Source organism: Seriola aureovittata, chromosome 7, assembly GCF_021018895.1.
Source record: "Seriola aureovittata isolate HTS-2021-v1 ecotype China chromosome 7, ASM2101889v1, whole genome shotgun sequence".
In the NCBI taxonomy this organism is placed as follows: Eukaryota; Metazoa; Chordata; class Actinopteri; order Carangiformes; family Carangidae; genus Seriola; species Seriola aureovittata.
Window position 1 is genome coordinate 1,911,104 of NC_079370.1, and position 16,549 is coordinate 1,927,652.

General features: G+C 42.7%; 1 long non-coding RNA gene across 6 annotated transcripts; it reads right to left on the reverse strand.

Moving 5' to 3' along the window:
• Positions 1–8,525: 8,525 nt before the first annotated feature.
• On the reverse strand, positions 8,526–16,008 carry LOC130172571 (uncharacterized). 6 transcript variants are annotated; one of them, XR_008828285.1, is made up of 3 exons: positions 15,703–16,008; positions 12,408–12,543; positions 8,526–8,722 (listed from the first exon to the last, which is right to left on the reverse strand). It is a non-coding gene; the product is annotated as an uncharacterized LOC130172571 (long non-coding RNA). The 6 variants fall into 6 exon arrangements; XR_008828283.1 differs by having other exon boundaries at positions 8,526–8,749; XR_008828282.1 differs by lacking the exon at positions 8,526–8,722 and adding an exon at positions 9,014–9,241.
• Positions 16,009–16,549: the final 541 nt, after the last annotated feature.

Below are 16,549 nucleotides of genomic sequence, written 5' to 3' on the forward strand. Positions count from 1 at the left end.
GATAATCAATATACAGGAAACACTTCTTACAGGCTTGGTGCGAGGTGTCGAGTATTTTCTGGTCAAAATAAAGTCTAAGCTGTTACACGTCACACAGTCTGTGTCTGCGGTTGCTAGGGACGTTGGGGAGACGGACTCGTTTCATGTCGCACCTTGATCAATCACATAAGACATAATAATTAGTCATTTAGTTCAGAGGACGTGTTTGGAAAAGCGGCAGATCCTCATATTGGAGAAACTGGAACCAGCGAATGTTTGGCATTCTTCTTTCATCTTCAAAATGTGCTGCTGATCGACTGATCAATTAATCAACTAACTTAATAAAAGACAATATTAGGAAAAAAAGAGAAAACATGTTTGCCTTTTTTTGTACTCATTCATACTGTTTAAAGGAGCCATCTGCAAGATTAGCTATTTCTACATAGCTAACGTTAGCATTAACAGCTGTTTACATTCCAGTCTTGCTGAGAGCGTTAGCTTTTGTTTGGTTTACAATATGAGAGGTTATAATACGCCCTCTGATCCGTGCTACTTCTTCAAGGACGAGTGGACGATACAGTGACAGGGTATTCGGAAAGTGATGAGACAGTCTGACCGGGCTGGAGCTAGCTGGTTAGCATGCTAACTTCAGTAGAAGAAAAGCATGCTAACCAGCTAGCCCCGGCCCGTCTCGTCACTTTCCCATAGCTAGCGACTCACTGAAGCCTCCAATCTGCCCTGAAGATGTGGCTCCGCTCAGACGGCGCATTATAACCTCGTGTTTAACGTCACGTTCACCACAACCAGCTCCCAACAAGAAACCACGTTCTGGGGCAGAGAAAACTTACAGGCAGCACCTTTAAGCTCTTTTCTTCAGCACAATTCAGATGTACTGAAGTCCATGTCTGACGACGATTAGCTCCCAACACTGGATGAACCAAATAAACTCTTTCAAGGATTTAAAAATGGTGGCAGTGAAGCTGAGCAGTGTGGGCGGGGGCGTGGGGGAACCTTGTGATGTGCAACAGCATGTTTTAATTCTACTTAAATCCTCTACATCTTCACTTACCACTAATCAATGCTGCACTTTTTTTTTTTTTTTTTTTCCCTGTCCAAGTATCAAAATGGCAAAATGTGAAGGAGGGAAATTGAGAGCTGTGGCTGCGAGCGGCAGAGCAGAGGATTAGGGTTCATTGTATTCCTGAGAAAAAAAAAGTGAGAAATGAGAAGCAGAAGAGCAGCGTTTCCTCGTCTGCAGGATTATCGCAGCGGGCCGTGTTGTGTAAGGCACTCAGACCTGGTGTTCCTCGAGTTCCAGCAGACACTTGACCGCAGGGAGAAAAGACACACTTGACACCTCAAAATCCAGCTCTTTGTCGGCCGTGCTGCCGAACACAGAGGAATTAAACTAGCCCCACATATCTTCTGTCCTTGCACACTTAATGTAGCTGATGAATTGTGTCTACAGTGAGCACAGGGTAAATTCACGAGGAGATCAGTGTAATTAGCACTTGTGGGACCTGAGTACAATAAGGATTTTCTATGTCTCAGCAGTGTTGAACGCCCGGTTCAATGCACAAAGTAGGTCATTTAAAATGTGCCAGTGGTTAATGAAAAATCCACTTTTTATTACCTGCTTTCAATATTTGTAGTTTTTTGCCATTACCTTTATTCGTTATAATATTTTAGTCCAACAGGAACATGAACAACTAGAGGATCAAACTCAATTAAGTTGAAACCTGTTTGGAGGAAAACACAAATTCTTCTACAAATCCATCCGTCCACTTATTTACCATGAAAAGGTTTTGCCTAATATGTTTCTGGGGAAACATAATCCCTGCGTGCATTATGTAATGGTAATGTTTTTTCCAGTTGTTACATTCTTGTTGTTATGCAGAAGCCGTATGAGGTCGAGGTGGATGGTGGGATGTATACGTCAGTAATTAACAAATAGCAGCCAAATCAAGCCTCAAACTAAATTATTTAGCTTCTCACTTAAAGCTTTTTTCCTCCTTTTATTGTTCACATAAAAACTTGAACATTATTTTTCATAAATCTACTGTAGATAACAATATAAACACAAGCCTCAGGTAAATATATTCAAATGGGACCTTGTATTATCTGATAATTGCTGTGACCCTGTTCACCCTCACATAAAACAAATTGTTGTATTATGCAGTTTCTTATGTAAATGAATAAAATTATACAAAAAAATTGAACTAAACTAAAGTCGACTGCACCTGTAAAACTACACTGAGTCCAGTGAGCCATGCTCATGACTGAGGCTGCATCCTCGCTGATATGTTTTAGTTTTAACGCATCACTTTTCCTACATTTTCTTTACATTTGCTCCTGGCGTCCTTACTCACTACTCTGGAGTTTTCAAACCCTGTAACGGAAACTTTTGGAAACACTGCTGACCCCCGTTATGCTCTGAAAACTTTGTTTTATTCTGGAGGGGCAGAAACTGAGACCTTTGGAAACAACGATTAGTTGCAGTCACACACAAAGGCCTCCTGATTTGGTCTTATTAGTCACAACTACCAGTGGTGAGAATGAAACTTGGATAACAAATTACAAGCGTTACTGACCTTGTTGTCTTTGCTAGCAGCTGTTGTGCAGTTGAATTCTGCATTTTAACACTACGACTGTCTTTGCTGTTCCTCGTTCGCAGTCTTTTCTGCAACTAATCAACTGCAGTAGACAATCTACTTCCTGTTTACACCGGCACATGCGTGTCCGGTGTACGTGAATGGTCATGTGATATGCGTTTTTCAGGTGCGGTAGTATGGATGGAGACGACTGCAGACACAGAGATAAAATGCTCATCTGGACGGAGATCGTTTCCGTTTTTAAAATGCCTCTTCAAAATGAAAACGTAAGAGTTTAGACGCAGCCTGAACCTGCTGCTGAGCCCTGGTGTAGATTCATCCTGTTCCTGTATGTGGAGAGAGTGAACACATGAAACTGCTGATTTCTTTTCTTTATAGAAGCCCATCTTTACTTGACCTCAACATAACCCTAAAATAGACATTAATCATTATAGTTACAGTGTAATTTGAAAGGCCTCACACTTCTTTCAAAACGTATTTGCTTATCAGAATTAGTAGCATAGAGTATAAACACTATTTTTAGGAGAGAGTTTTCTATGCAATGAGCAATTATAATCCCCAGTCCACTTCAGCTTTCACCTCGAAATCAGTGGTTTACACACTTTGATCATTGTGACCCTTCAGATTTATCTTTAACCCCTTGACGAGAGTGCGACTCACAGTTTGGGAGCCACTGCTTCAGATAATGTCTGACCATGGCAGTTGTTTAGACCCTGTCTGGGTCTGACTGCTTATATTCCTTGTTGAACTCACAGCCATGTTGCCACAAGCCCAGATCTCAGTAACTGATCCACAATTTAAAAAAACACACACTGAAAGCAGTAGATATTTTAGAGCTAAGATCAACATCTCTGTCTTTCACAGGTGGTCAAAATGTCAGGTGAGACGATCACAGCCTGCAGCATCAGCTCACAGTCTCTCCTGACGTGCAGGATGAGCTGCTCCTTCACAGCAACATGGAGCCCGAATCTGGCAACAACAATCTCACGACTTGTTTTATTCTCTTGGCCTCAGGTGGCGTCCCAGACACAGATTCGGTTCCACAGCAACACGCGACGTAGATCAGGCTTTTGTGGGATGATATTGTTTTGTCATTAGAGAGAAACAAACTTCATATAATGCAGCAGCCTATGGAAGAACTAAATATTTTCAATAGTTCCCTCCTTGCCGTTTTGGTATCGATCTCATTTTACTCGACATTATTTCCTGTCAAACTACAACAGTGAAAAAAAATGTTCCACATTACCCTCTAACCAGTTTAATATGTACAGGTACTGTATGTTATCAGGGCGCTATAATAACTTATTTACCGTCACATTCACACTCGCATTACTTTCCGTTCTGCATCACTTCACCTCCATTAACTTGTACTCATGGTCAGCGCGGCTTGCTTTTAATGCGATTATTTATTTCTGTTACTGAAGAAATGTTTGGTCCGTTTGGCCGCTGCAGAGGTCGGATGAACGGCTGCATGCATCCCCAGGCCGCCACGCCGGCGGCCCGGACTCTCCACGCCCCGAGTCAACAAGCCCCAAGCACAAACCAGCAAGACATAAAGCCTGGAGCATTAATTATTCAGAGGGGAGACGGTTGTCGGAGGCAGATAAATGTGTTTTACAATTCTACTCTTGCTTTTCACTGCAATTTAAGCTGAAGGGAGGGAAAAGCAAGCAGCGCAGTTATCACAGACTATCTCGTAAAGTGAGCGAATCCCCCACAACAAATGCAATTCAGTAAATTGAATGGCAGCATGTGTGCAGACGAGGCTTTGAGAGCTTTGTTTACGTGCATGTGTGAACACTGAGGGATGAATTACAGGAGAAATCAAGGTGAATTGAATGTTTTTTTTATGCTTTAGGGTGAAAAGTGGTGAATTAAAAAAAGAAATGGTGAACTGAGAGGAATTCATTTAATTATTTTTTTTCCAAAAATTGTATTAATTTTCATTATGATTTAGTCTTGTATTTTAATGGGCAGCTACAATGAAAGTCAGTTCCTCTGCTCATATTTGTCTGAATTCATTTTCTTTTTCTTATTTAAGTGAAATGTTGTTTTGTGTTTTATTTTGAATGAACTTTTATTGATCAGGGTTTGACTTTCATTCAGTTAAACGACATGATTTGGCGTCTGTTGTCACATTTACGTCAACGTAGCGTAAGCTAGCTGCTGGTCAGTAAACACCGCATATCTGAATTGTAGACTGGCTGCTGGTTCTATTTCAACACCTGTTGAATGTAAAATATAAAGTGGTGGAGGACGGACTCAGATCTGTGACTTCAGTAGAAGCAGCAGCGGCAGCAGAGTGTAGAGAGACTCTGCTACACGTTAGTCATGCATTCAAATCTGACTTAAGTGGAAGGACATAAGAATCAGCAGCCGAGCAAAACTACTACAGAACAGCCCGTTTCAGAATAATATGCATCATAATACTGAAGTATCGCTGTTGAGACATCGATCACTTTAATGTAACAGCTGGTAATGTTGGAGCTAATTTTGTACTGCAGGGACGAGCAAGTACCTTAAACCTGCAGCGTGGAGCTTCTGTCTCCCCCTTCTGGCAGTGAGAGTAATTACACAACCAACGTCAACGCATGCTTAGAAACAAGACAATAATGCATTATTTAGGTAAAGTAAAGGTAAAAATATTATTAAAATACTTTGCAAATATCAACCTGTCAGCCCTCAGTCTCTTCTCTTCTTTCTCCAGAGAGGAAAAGCTGATTGGATTCCTTTTTTAAAACTGTAATCCTTCCTCTCTTTCTTTTTATCTGGAGCATCAGAAACCTTTCTTGGATGTTTCCTAAGCTTTTCCTGCCACAGACTCCACCACACTCCGAGCTGATGTAGTTGCTCCTCAGCTCTGACAAACCAATCATTGGTGGTTCATCCGTGCGGGAAAATCACCGTAGATACAGAGAGATTTACCCGCTGCTGATCAGTCCTGTATGAACCAGCGTGAGGATTGGATGTAATGGATGTTCAGTTATATGGAAAAGTCACAGACTCCAAAAAGTAATGTAACTAATGTCTTTGCTGTAAAGGCAAATTGATAATTGATGTTGACCAGCTTCATTTCCCCACCTGTATTTGTCATTTGTCACCACATGTGGCTAAACGCTGCTAGCATCATTAGTTCAGTAGTCAGATTTAGTCCTCAGGCAAAGCATCACTCCCCCTTGATGCAAATCACCAGCGTCTTCTGTTAAGACTCCACCTGCCTGGGAAACGCACACGTCTGTCAAACTCCACGCTCATAGTTTGTAATCCAGGCTTCCTGCTCTCAGAGCTCGAGCCCAGACAACGCTGATGACTTCATCAGGTTTATTTTCTTAGAGTCAAAGCTGAGAGCTGCTCCTCGTGTCAAGCGAACCGACTCTGGCTTCCCCTTTGAACAACTATATAACTCCCTCTAATTTTCACATTGTGGTCCGGTGTTGGACGAACTCTCTCTCTGGCCCTCAGGGAGCTTCGTGCTCTGGCTCTGGAATAAATATTTTTCTTAGCTCCTTAAAACATTTTGGAGATGCAACGTTTCCCTCTGACAGCAGTGATGTGTAAATTATGCAAGTGTGCATCTGAATATGTATGCCAGCATGTGTATGCCCCTGAGTGTCTAAATGATTATGTGTGTGTGCATGTGCATGTGTGTGTGTGTGTGTTCGCCATCAGTGCTGCATCTGCGAGCTGCCTGGCTTCTCGCGTGGGCAGGAAGATCTCAGCATCGCTGCACGCTCCGTCACAAAGCGCTCCACCTGAACGCCTCTACCACTTATCTTCCTCTGGGGATTACAAAGCATTGCAAATAAATGCCAAGCGGCGTAACTGACAACAGTCACATTATTGCGGCACGACTGAGCGATAAGGCGCCGTGTGTGCACCGCGGGGTTCTCTGTGTGGCCTTTCTGCAGCTATCTGAGAGTGGAACACACACAGAGAAATGAGAGTTTTGTAGGGGAATCGTTGCCGTATGAAATCTCTGTGATCTGACTATTACCGTCGCTCTCAGAACAAACTCACCGTGAGTCTCTCTCTCTCTCTCTCTCTCTCTCAAAACAAACTGCTGCTCCTCTCTTCACATAATACAATTCACTCACGTCTCTCCCACTTAATTTCACCACCACCTCATCACTTCCTTCCAAAACACAGAAGCCCCCCCCCCCCCCATGCTTCGCCTCTCTCTGGCTGCTGCTGCCTCCTGCCAGGAGGACGGAGGATGTCCTTCCTAAAGGTTATTACGCCACGTTTTCTGTGTCATCCAGTAGGAGACAAACCTACACTCTGATCCTCAGCAGCAGGGAGCGTATCTACAGAGGATTTTACACGAGTTTAAATCTAACACATGGGCGTGTGCTTCGGTGATGATTAGCATTTTTTGCACAGCCGAGGGCCCTTTATTCTCTCTGTGGGAGGCTCTCTTTTTAGGGAAACTCTGGTTTTTGCCAAATGTTAGACCTCCCCTCTTCGTCCCGAGTACTTTCATGTCATATAAATTGACTTTATGAGATGCTTTCTACTTCCAGGACAGCCCAGTAAAAAGGGAGCTAAAACGGGTGATGTATGTGGCCTTTGGCTTTTCAAAAGGATCTTCTACAGCTCTTTGCTGAAAATTGAACTGCTGTAAGTAATCCTTTTGTCTGCTGAGTTACCTTATGCTGCCGCCGCTGTTGCCGAGCAGAGAGGCAAATAACAGCCAGCTGCTCCAGAGCTGGAGCTGGGCGGCTTCCAGCTGACAGTCTGTGCAGGCGTATGAACGTGAAGCAGGCCGTCTCTAGAAAACAACATGCACGCTCAGCAAAAGCCTCGTCCGGGTGAAGTAAGGTTAATAAAACCTCACAGCTTCCCAGAGCAAAATCATGAAGGAGACCTTGTTCTCTGCTGAAGGTTTCTACCAATTATATCAGATTATCCGCCCCTGGATGTTGCGCTCCGTCCCAAATGTCGAAAAACTGCCTTGAAGCAGTTACCATGGCATCCTAGTTAACTCAATGTAAACCTTAGATGTGATTTTTTTTTCTTCCTGTTTTTCTTTTTTGAGCCAATGGACCCGTCATAAAAACAAGAGTACAGAGAAAACCTCATTTTATTTACTACAGTTTTAAACCTTCGGAGGAAGTCAGTAATTCCACTGCTCTCCTTTAGTGGGCAAAGTGGGAAAAAACACAGCTGGAGTCTGGTGAGAACAGCAGCAGTCAGGGATTGATTTCCTCCCCTCAGCACTTCAGATCTCCAAAGACATTATTGGAATTGTGCACAACTGTGAAAAGAAAAATGTATTTTTTTTCCCCTGCTGTATTATTTCCAAACAAGCGCAGATCTGCTGATGGTTTGTTTTTCTCGTGATGGAGCTCGCTTTGACAAAACGTTTCAAGTTGCAGGTTCGAACAAAAGGGCAGAGCGGCGAGCGGCGAGCCGGCTGCAGCGGCGACAGAGGAGAAGAGTTGTTTTCTGAAACAATTTATCACATAAACCAGAGACTTTCTCGTGGTTTTCACAAGAATGAAAAAGTGTGTTCATGCTATATGTGATTGTGTACAGTATGTCTGCATTTTCAATAAGCCACTGCTGTCACCTGCAGGGCAAACACAGCACTGCACGCCATCCTCTCTGTGTCCTCATTTGTTTTTTTGTTTGTTTGTTTTTTGTTTTTTTTCCTCACCAGAAAAAGTCAACATCATTAAAAATAGATGCGGCCGAAATAGAGCAAACAGCTTCTCCTCTGTCATGAATTTATGTTTTGCATGGATTTCTTCCCACAAATAACATCCGATGGGTTGTTAATGACACTCCAAGCAAAAAAAAAAAAAATTGGAGCGAAAGCCCGCCGGGCCTCGGCAGAGCGAACTAACAACAGAGAGCACAGCTTCACTAATGATGCAACAGAAAAGGGAGTTTTCATGTCAACATGTAGGAATAAAAAACATCATTCTGCAGGCGTTTGTTTTACTGAACAGCTCCAACATTTAATCTTAAGCAGACGACTACTACTACTGATGGTGATGATGATGGTGATGATGACGGTGATGATGATGGTGATGATGACGGTGGTGATGATGAAACACGTGTGAATCCAGTGACAGCTCATTCAGACACAACCCCCCTCGTTGTTTCGTATGCTGATAACACTGCTAGGACTTGATGAGAGGAAAAGTCTCGTCAGGCTGCAGGAGTGAGAAACTTTGATTGCACCTGATTGTATCATATTTTTTTTAATCAAGTTTTATTCCAAACTTTTATTTCCACGATTTAAAACAAGCCGCAGCTTTTTCTTTTGCTTGAATATAAAGCAGATTATGAATTACAATTTATCATCCTCAGACCTTTGCCTCCCAATTAAATGGAGCTTTGATGATGAAATGATTATTTCCTTTTGAAATGTTGACTGATGGATTTTAGATTGCAGGAATGGAACCTTTTGCTTTTTTCAAACACATTTATTTAGTGATCTGCTGTTTCATTAGGCAGATAAGCCAAATCATTAGCAGGCAAAGCTACACCAAGACTTTTTCAGTCAGTTTTTCATTCATTGCCTCCTTTCAACAACTGATACCAATTATGTTGGAGTTCAAAAGGGGATTATGATCATGTTGTTGGACTTCAAAGGCTGACGTCAATCTGTCCTCAGGGGATTAATGTGCGAACCCACCAGCTTTCTGCAATGAATAAACAAACATTTTCCACGTTTGCTCCTGCCAAACATCTTGCTCGGCTATAAAAACAACATCGTTTTCAGAGATGCTGAAACAGCTTCTGCTCACCTACCCCGAAAAAAAAAAGCCTTTCCAAACAAGCGTTAACGCAAATGTGGCGCAGCATCTCCAAAAGTTTTCAGTACAACATAAACATTTGTTTTCAGTTCCCCTAAACCCCAAAGGGGAGGCTCCGCACCCCGAGGCTGTTTTTATATCACTAATAATTAATATGACGCCTGCAAATTTGTTAATTGATTATATTTCAACAGAAATGTGGTATAGTTTCTCCAAAGTGTATTTCATAATCAATAACTTTGTTTAGTGGATCATTAAATCCCAAACTTTGGTAAAAGGTCGCCCAAATTTGACCCGAAAAATGTGTTATGGCTTCCCCCCAAAATGCTATTAAGTTCCTAAAATAGTAAAAAAAAATGTCACAAAACCTCTAAATATGAAGACGGGTACAACCCCGACAAATCTCAACATGTTGCTATAACATAAACAAATGTCTTTACAGCACTAAAGCCCAAGGTTTGGTATACAACAAAAAGATTCATGGCACTTCATACTCTCATAAATCTGTATAGGCTCTAATATTTCCCCAGAGACGTATCATAATTCGAGGCATTTTTACAGAGATCCAAAACCTCAAAGTTTCATTTTTATTTTCAAATCCTAAAATCTGCCATAGCGCCCACAAAATCCTTATAGCGTGCTCTTATTCTCTTCCCAGCTACTGACATTTGGGGATTTTGGGTTCAGTGCTATCAACCACTCAAAAAGCCTTCAAATCCCCCCCCCCACCTCCACCCGGCTCCTCCAGATTACATCATCACAGTTAGTTTAGAGATACGTCTCCACTGCCGTCCAGAGATCGGACACTAAACACACTAATCGTAACATCAACATAAACTACAACATAGTGACCCGACATCTCGTCTGCTCACACTGAATTCCTCTAACGCTGCTTCCTCTCCGCGCAGCAACCCCCCCCCCCCCACCCCCCAGGAAGAATGCCCCCCACTTCCTGTCACATTTATCTTCCATTATATGTCCTGCATGTATACAGCAAGTGTGTTGCTTGGGACAGAGCAACGATGAACAGCACGCGGGGAATGCAAACAAGCCATTAATCTCCTGCCGCCGAGCAGAAAAACAACCCACACTGCAAACTCTCCTAAATACTTCCCTCTGCTTATTTACACTGTGAGGACGATGCAAACGATAAGGCCGCCGTGTATTTGCTTTAAAAAAAAAAAGAGCCGCAAACAAAACAGTTTATTAATATTTTACTGTTGGGAACAGAGAGAGACAGAGAGGGCGTCAGGAGTCTGGATGTTAACTGGTTTAAAACAGCCCTGCGAGTATGAATAAATAACTAGAAATAGCAGCAGCGCTCTGTCTCTCTCGCGCTCCATTACAGTCGCCGCTGCAGCTTTTATTACCGGCCTGTAAAAGCACCTGTGATGCCAGAGTGTGTAGAGGGTATAGAGGAGAAAATAACGAGTGAGTGAGGGAAAAGAGAAACATCTGCTAGTAACTGTATAGAAATAACCTATGAAAGAATATGACAAGGAAAAATACGCCAGCGCCTTACAATATGGCATGATGTATATGTGTTCTTCTTTGTCTAAATATATCAGATCTCTCTCCCTGTGAGTCATGAAGAAGAAATCCGGCTCACGCGCAGCCAGTTAGCACAGCGACCTTCTGGAGAGTGACCAACACACACATGATGAGCAATCAGAGGTGATTGTGTCGGTAATTGGAGAGGAGTTTTGTGTGGCTCCATGGCACAACATGGTTGATAGTGTTTGAATAGCCGCTGATTGATCGTAGGCCTGCCGCAGCCAAGCTGTGTGTGCGCACTGTGTCCCAGAAGCAGAAGAAGAAGAAAAAAACACAAAAAAGGTCCTAAAAATTGATTCCCAGAGTTATACACTTCTACTCTCGACAGGCTCGCAGCGCTCTTTAGGCCGTAAATTTAGCCGCGACCACGGCACTGAAAAGACTCCGCTGAATGGAAATATGTTTCGAGGGCGGATATTATCATGAGAAACGAGCAAGCTGTGCGAGGAAAAGCACCTGTATCGGGAATAACGCTCGCTGTCTCCACTTTAACTAGTTGCTTGAGTCAATTTGTTTTTGTTAAAGTTTTTACCGTGAGACATTTACTGTATTTTTCATCAGATAAAACTCGGCTCGTTTCAAGAAACATACAGTATGTCTGTGTTCAACGTACAGACACTGATTTCTACAAACTTCCTGTCACATCAGGATCAACAATCTGACGACAATGACAGTTCAATCTTTCACCTGTTGCCAGGCAACCACAAAACCCAAACATCATGAACCCAAAACAAAACAGTTTACTGTAGAGCCAAATCGATATTGGATTTTTGTGGCCAATGGCGATACCGATATTAGGGAGTAAAAAAATTCAGATATTGATACATAATATAATAATGTGATGATAAACTTTATTGTCCAAAATGACATCAGTGCACTGGAAACTTGACTGGGAATTAAATAAAATAACTATAAAAATAAATAACTATAAATAAAAAACATAAGAACAAATTCAGCCTCAGTTTTTTAGCTGGGTATAATGTTTGTCTTTTTATTCTTTTTATTCTTTTCTTTCTTTTCCGTTTAAATGTTTGACTCTTTGATTCACTGCACTGTGGTTGTGTAACTTTCTGCCCCCTAGCAGCTCTGAGGATGATGTGCATCTGAGCGGGTCCCTGTTGTGTTTTTATTTATGGTGCACACATGAGAACAACATGCAAATGCAAGAGCACGCAGGCGATGCAGAACACGGTCTGCTGATCGACAGGAATGAGGAATGGACGATCTGCACCGCAAATGATAAATGTGGAAGGAAATTGAACTGTAGCGTTGAAAAACATCCTTGTCAAGCCTGAAGGATACTGACGACGCATGACATGATGTTACTGCAGGAAAAGCAGAGGCGGTTTTCCTAATATAAATATATTGCATAAAATAAATGTTATTACATGTCCTTACAAATTGGATCCTTTACAAGAAAACTCCAACTTTAACGCAATCCACCAATGACAATTTAGTATCTAAAAGCACCTGTGACGTCAGTAGAGGGTTCACCCACCAGTGGAGCCTGGGCAGTCGGTGCTGATGAAGGTTTTCGATGGAGACAGCGGCGACCTCTCTCTGGACGAGGAGAGGGATTCCTGAGGAGCCGACTGGACGGGACCATTGAGCTGAGTCACAACTTGGGGCCGGCTCTGAAGGAAAACAGGCGGCAGAGAAAGGGAGTGTGTCAAGGAAGCAGTGAAATGACAGCTGAAAGCAGTAAAGAGTAGTTTTAACGTTTGATAGTAACAGTATGATGACTAAATCAGATGGGTTTAGAGTGTGTGTGTGGGGGGGGGGGTAGAAACTGATCCTCGACCGACAGAGCTGACAGCGCAGGAAATACGCATAAATATGTTAAGAGCACGCATATGAAAAGTAATCTCTGTGGATGAACTTTAACTGAGCTTTTAAACTTCTACTTGAATAAAGAAAAATCCATTCTGAAAGCTGAATACGAGACTAAATCGCTGTGACGTGACACAGCAGATGTTGATGCTGGACTGGGACACGGAGGGATTGGGTCACTGGTTTGAGTCCAGCACCCAGCTGCTCTAGTGGAGACACTGACTGGCCAAAAGTGCTGGGGGAACTCCCAGTTGTTGCTGGTGTGAAGTGCACGAATAAAAAATCAGGTTGCTGATGAAAAAACAGCATGCAAGCTCCATAAAGCTGCTTCCTGGATGCATAAAGGTGAGGAAACCCAGAAAAGGAATCATTTATTTTACTTACAGAGCTGCAGGAAAAAGAAAAATGGAGAAAGTTACAAACCATATGTCTCAGTCGCGATGATGGCAACACAAAACCCTTAATTCCAATGAAGCAAGTATTTACTCATTTCTTTTTGCAGTTCAGCTCTGACTCAGAGAAAACTGGAACATGTCCAGCTCCTCTTGAAAAGTGAGTCTCACATGATTTACCCTCAAATAGATCAAGACGGCCATAAAGAGCTCGGCTGCGCCCTTGGATGAGGTCTGTTTCCCTGCCCGGAAAAAAAAGCCTCTTAATTTTGACGATTTGTACGTTTTATTCAAAAGGAAATAATTCAACATTTACGTCCATTTTGAGCGTAAAGGGATGAAAAGAAATTCAACAGGAAGGACTTTCCAGCATAAAAGTCTGACTGGACTTGATTTTCCAACGGAGCTAATCTTTTTTTTTTTTTTTCCTTCAGTGTTTTCATCCGACAGCAGAGAAATGCCCCTTGCCTTCCATTACCTGAGAAGTGTAACATCTCTTCTCTCCCGGCCAAAATCCACTTTCATACCAATTTATAGTTGATTTTAAGGACTCAATACTATTGAGGAAAAGCTATAAAAGTCCCTGAAGAGCCAATGCCTTACTGTGACATTTCAGGAGGGCGATTACACCTGGTAAAACAATTTAAAGCCTTGAAGGATCATTGAGCATCAAACGATTCTGGGCCGGGAGTTCATTTTTCCATGCTGAAGGGACTATGAGGGAAGCTTTTTAAACAGCCAGTCCTTCCAGTGCCCCGCTGCAAAGCTCGCCCCACTTTGGATAGAGACATGATCGGTTCGAGTGACCTTGGCGTGCTGTGGCTTTGGTCACAGAGCTCAGTCCTGTGCAAATCAATATCTACCTGACTCAAGCGCTGCCACCCCTGAATAAGAGTGGGAGAACAAGACGCACCACAAAAAAATCCACATACACCATCTCCCCACCCCTCAGCTCACGCCTTCGTCACTCCACCGCCAAGACATCAAGATGACAGCATCACCACGGCGGTGAAAATGTTCAGGAGGAGATGAGGAAACATGAGGGAGGGAGGTCTGGTGATTAGCAAAGGTCTCACAGCCCCACCTTGTGTTCAAAGGCAGGAAGTGTGATGCAAACACACACACGCACACACACACACACACACACACACACACACACACACACACACACACATTAGAGTGGATGTGTGTGTGAGAGAGAGAGAAAGAGAGAGAGAGAGAGAGAGAGAGAGAGAGAGAGAGAGAGAGAGAGAATGCTATCCTTCACAGAGCCAGGAAAAACCGATTGTTCAGGTAATGACTTCACAGCAACACAGACTCATTTACAAGCTAGTAATGCGGACACACACACACACACACACACACACACACACACACACACACACACACACACACCAGCAACAGATTCTTATTGTTATGTCCGAGCGATTTATTTAAATAGAGTTTTTTACTTTAACTTTAATCTAACACTTGCCAGTGAAGCAGACTGGATCCAAACTGAGCTGCTGAGTAAAAACTGCACCTGTTCTGCGCCTGATAACTGTTTTATTTCTGGCTGCGTGGCTCCAGGGACGCCGCTGTCACTCAGTCTGTCCGTCACTTTGTTCCAGACTGGAATATCTCCGCGGTTATTGAGGATTAGAGGATGAGACCTACTCGTTTTGCTGATCCCTTGACTTCACCTCCAGCACCGACATGAGGTTCACATTTATGGTTTTGAGTGAAATGTCTCGACAGCTACTGGATGGACTGCCGTGGAATGAGGCTGAGACGTTCATGTTTCCCCTCGGGTTGAACTGTAATCACTTTGTTGATCCCTTAACTTTTCACCCAGTGTCAAAACATTTAATTCCTCCAATACCCTGATTGATTTAACAAATCTCCGTCACAATGAACAGTTTCAAAACTGATGCAGAAGAAGCAGAGAAATTTGTCACTTATGACATTAAATTGATATTTTAGTGGAATATACATCCTCTGGTATTAAAACAAAGTCAGTGCCACTTGTGTTTGAGGAGATTCTGTCTCATTTCTTTAGGACAGTGATGCATGTTCCTAAACAACAGGGGGCACAGGAACAACATATTTGACATTTAAGCCTTTTATTAGGCCAGAACTGCTCTCAAATGAACCTTATGTTGTGTGATTATTATTAGTAACTTAACTTCATGCACAGCTGCTGTTGGTCCTTCACCTTCACTTACCGCTGCAGCTTATGAACTTTCAACATTCCTTCAAGTGCAGCCGATGATTTCCGGACTGATGTTTGCTGCTTTAGTTTGAGGATTCGTGTTGTGTAAATATGACCTTTAATAAAAGAGCAGTCATGTAATGTGATTCTTTCCTGCATCTAAAGGAAGGGTCGGCATGGGGGGGGGGATTATCTGGAATAGGCCGCGTCTGGCACTTGTTCGGTCGGCCTACAGCCCGACACTTCAGCTGGACTCGGCTCAGACCCGGCTCAGACCCGGCCCAGACCCGGCGAGTCTTTAACACAGTGATCTGAATGATAACAGCATGAGAGAAAAACAAACAAACTGGGGAACAAACAGACGCAGAGACTTTTCATACCTGTGACGGTGTCGGAGGTCGGGTGAACAGGAAACGGTTGCGTGCAGGGAAAAGCCGCAGGTGCGCACAACCACCTGAGTTTGTAAACTGCGCACATTTGGGGACTGGGGGGGGGCGCGCGCCATTTCTGCTTTATATCGCCACGGACGACAAGAAAACATGATGGCCGCCGTTAGTTACCCCCGGCTCTGTTTACCATCCGCCGGTCGTGAGTAAAATACCCGGGCTGTTACATCTTCCTCCCCTCCCCTCTCCTTCCGGTCCGGAGGTAAGTCCCACGGTGTCGGAGGTCTTGAGTTTACTTGTTCAGTGAAGTGGTTTGAGAAAAGTTTCATTTCTTGATGCTTCATGTGAACAGCGGGACATTTACTGGCCTGAACGTAAAAAAGGCAAATACAAACATTTGTATATTACAAATTAAATATATATCACAAATTAAATATCAGTCTAAGGGAAACCATGATTTTATTTTATATTTTAAGAAATGACTGTAAAAGCAATCAGGATTTGTTTTCTATGCATCAAAGGTATTAATATCATCAATATCTTTGTTTTAACTTGGGTGTGAAACTGAGTCATCAATGTGCAATGTGGGCAATGAACATTATTACATTAACAACATTATACAAAATTATTTTGGAAAAACGCTATTCATTTTTATTAAATACTTCTCAGCTGTGTTAGGACTAAGAACTGAGAAATTTGGTGTGCAGCAGACAGAAAAAAAAGTAAAAATCAGTGTTTCTCAATACTGTATCGTGAAGATCTGCTTAAAATGTCCTGGTTTGCCCAGCAATGGAAAGTCACTTTATTTAATTAATGACATATTAATTGCCAGAGTCCCCCT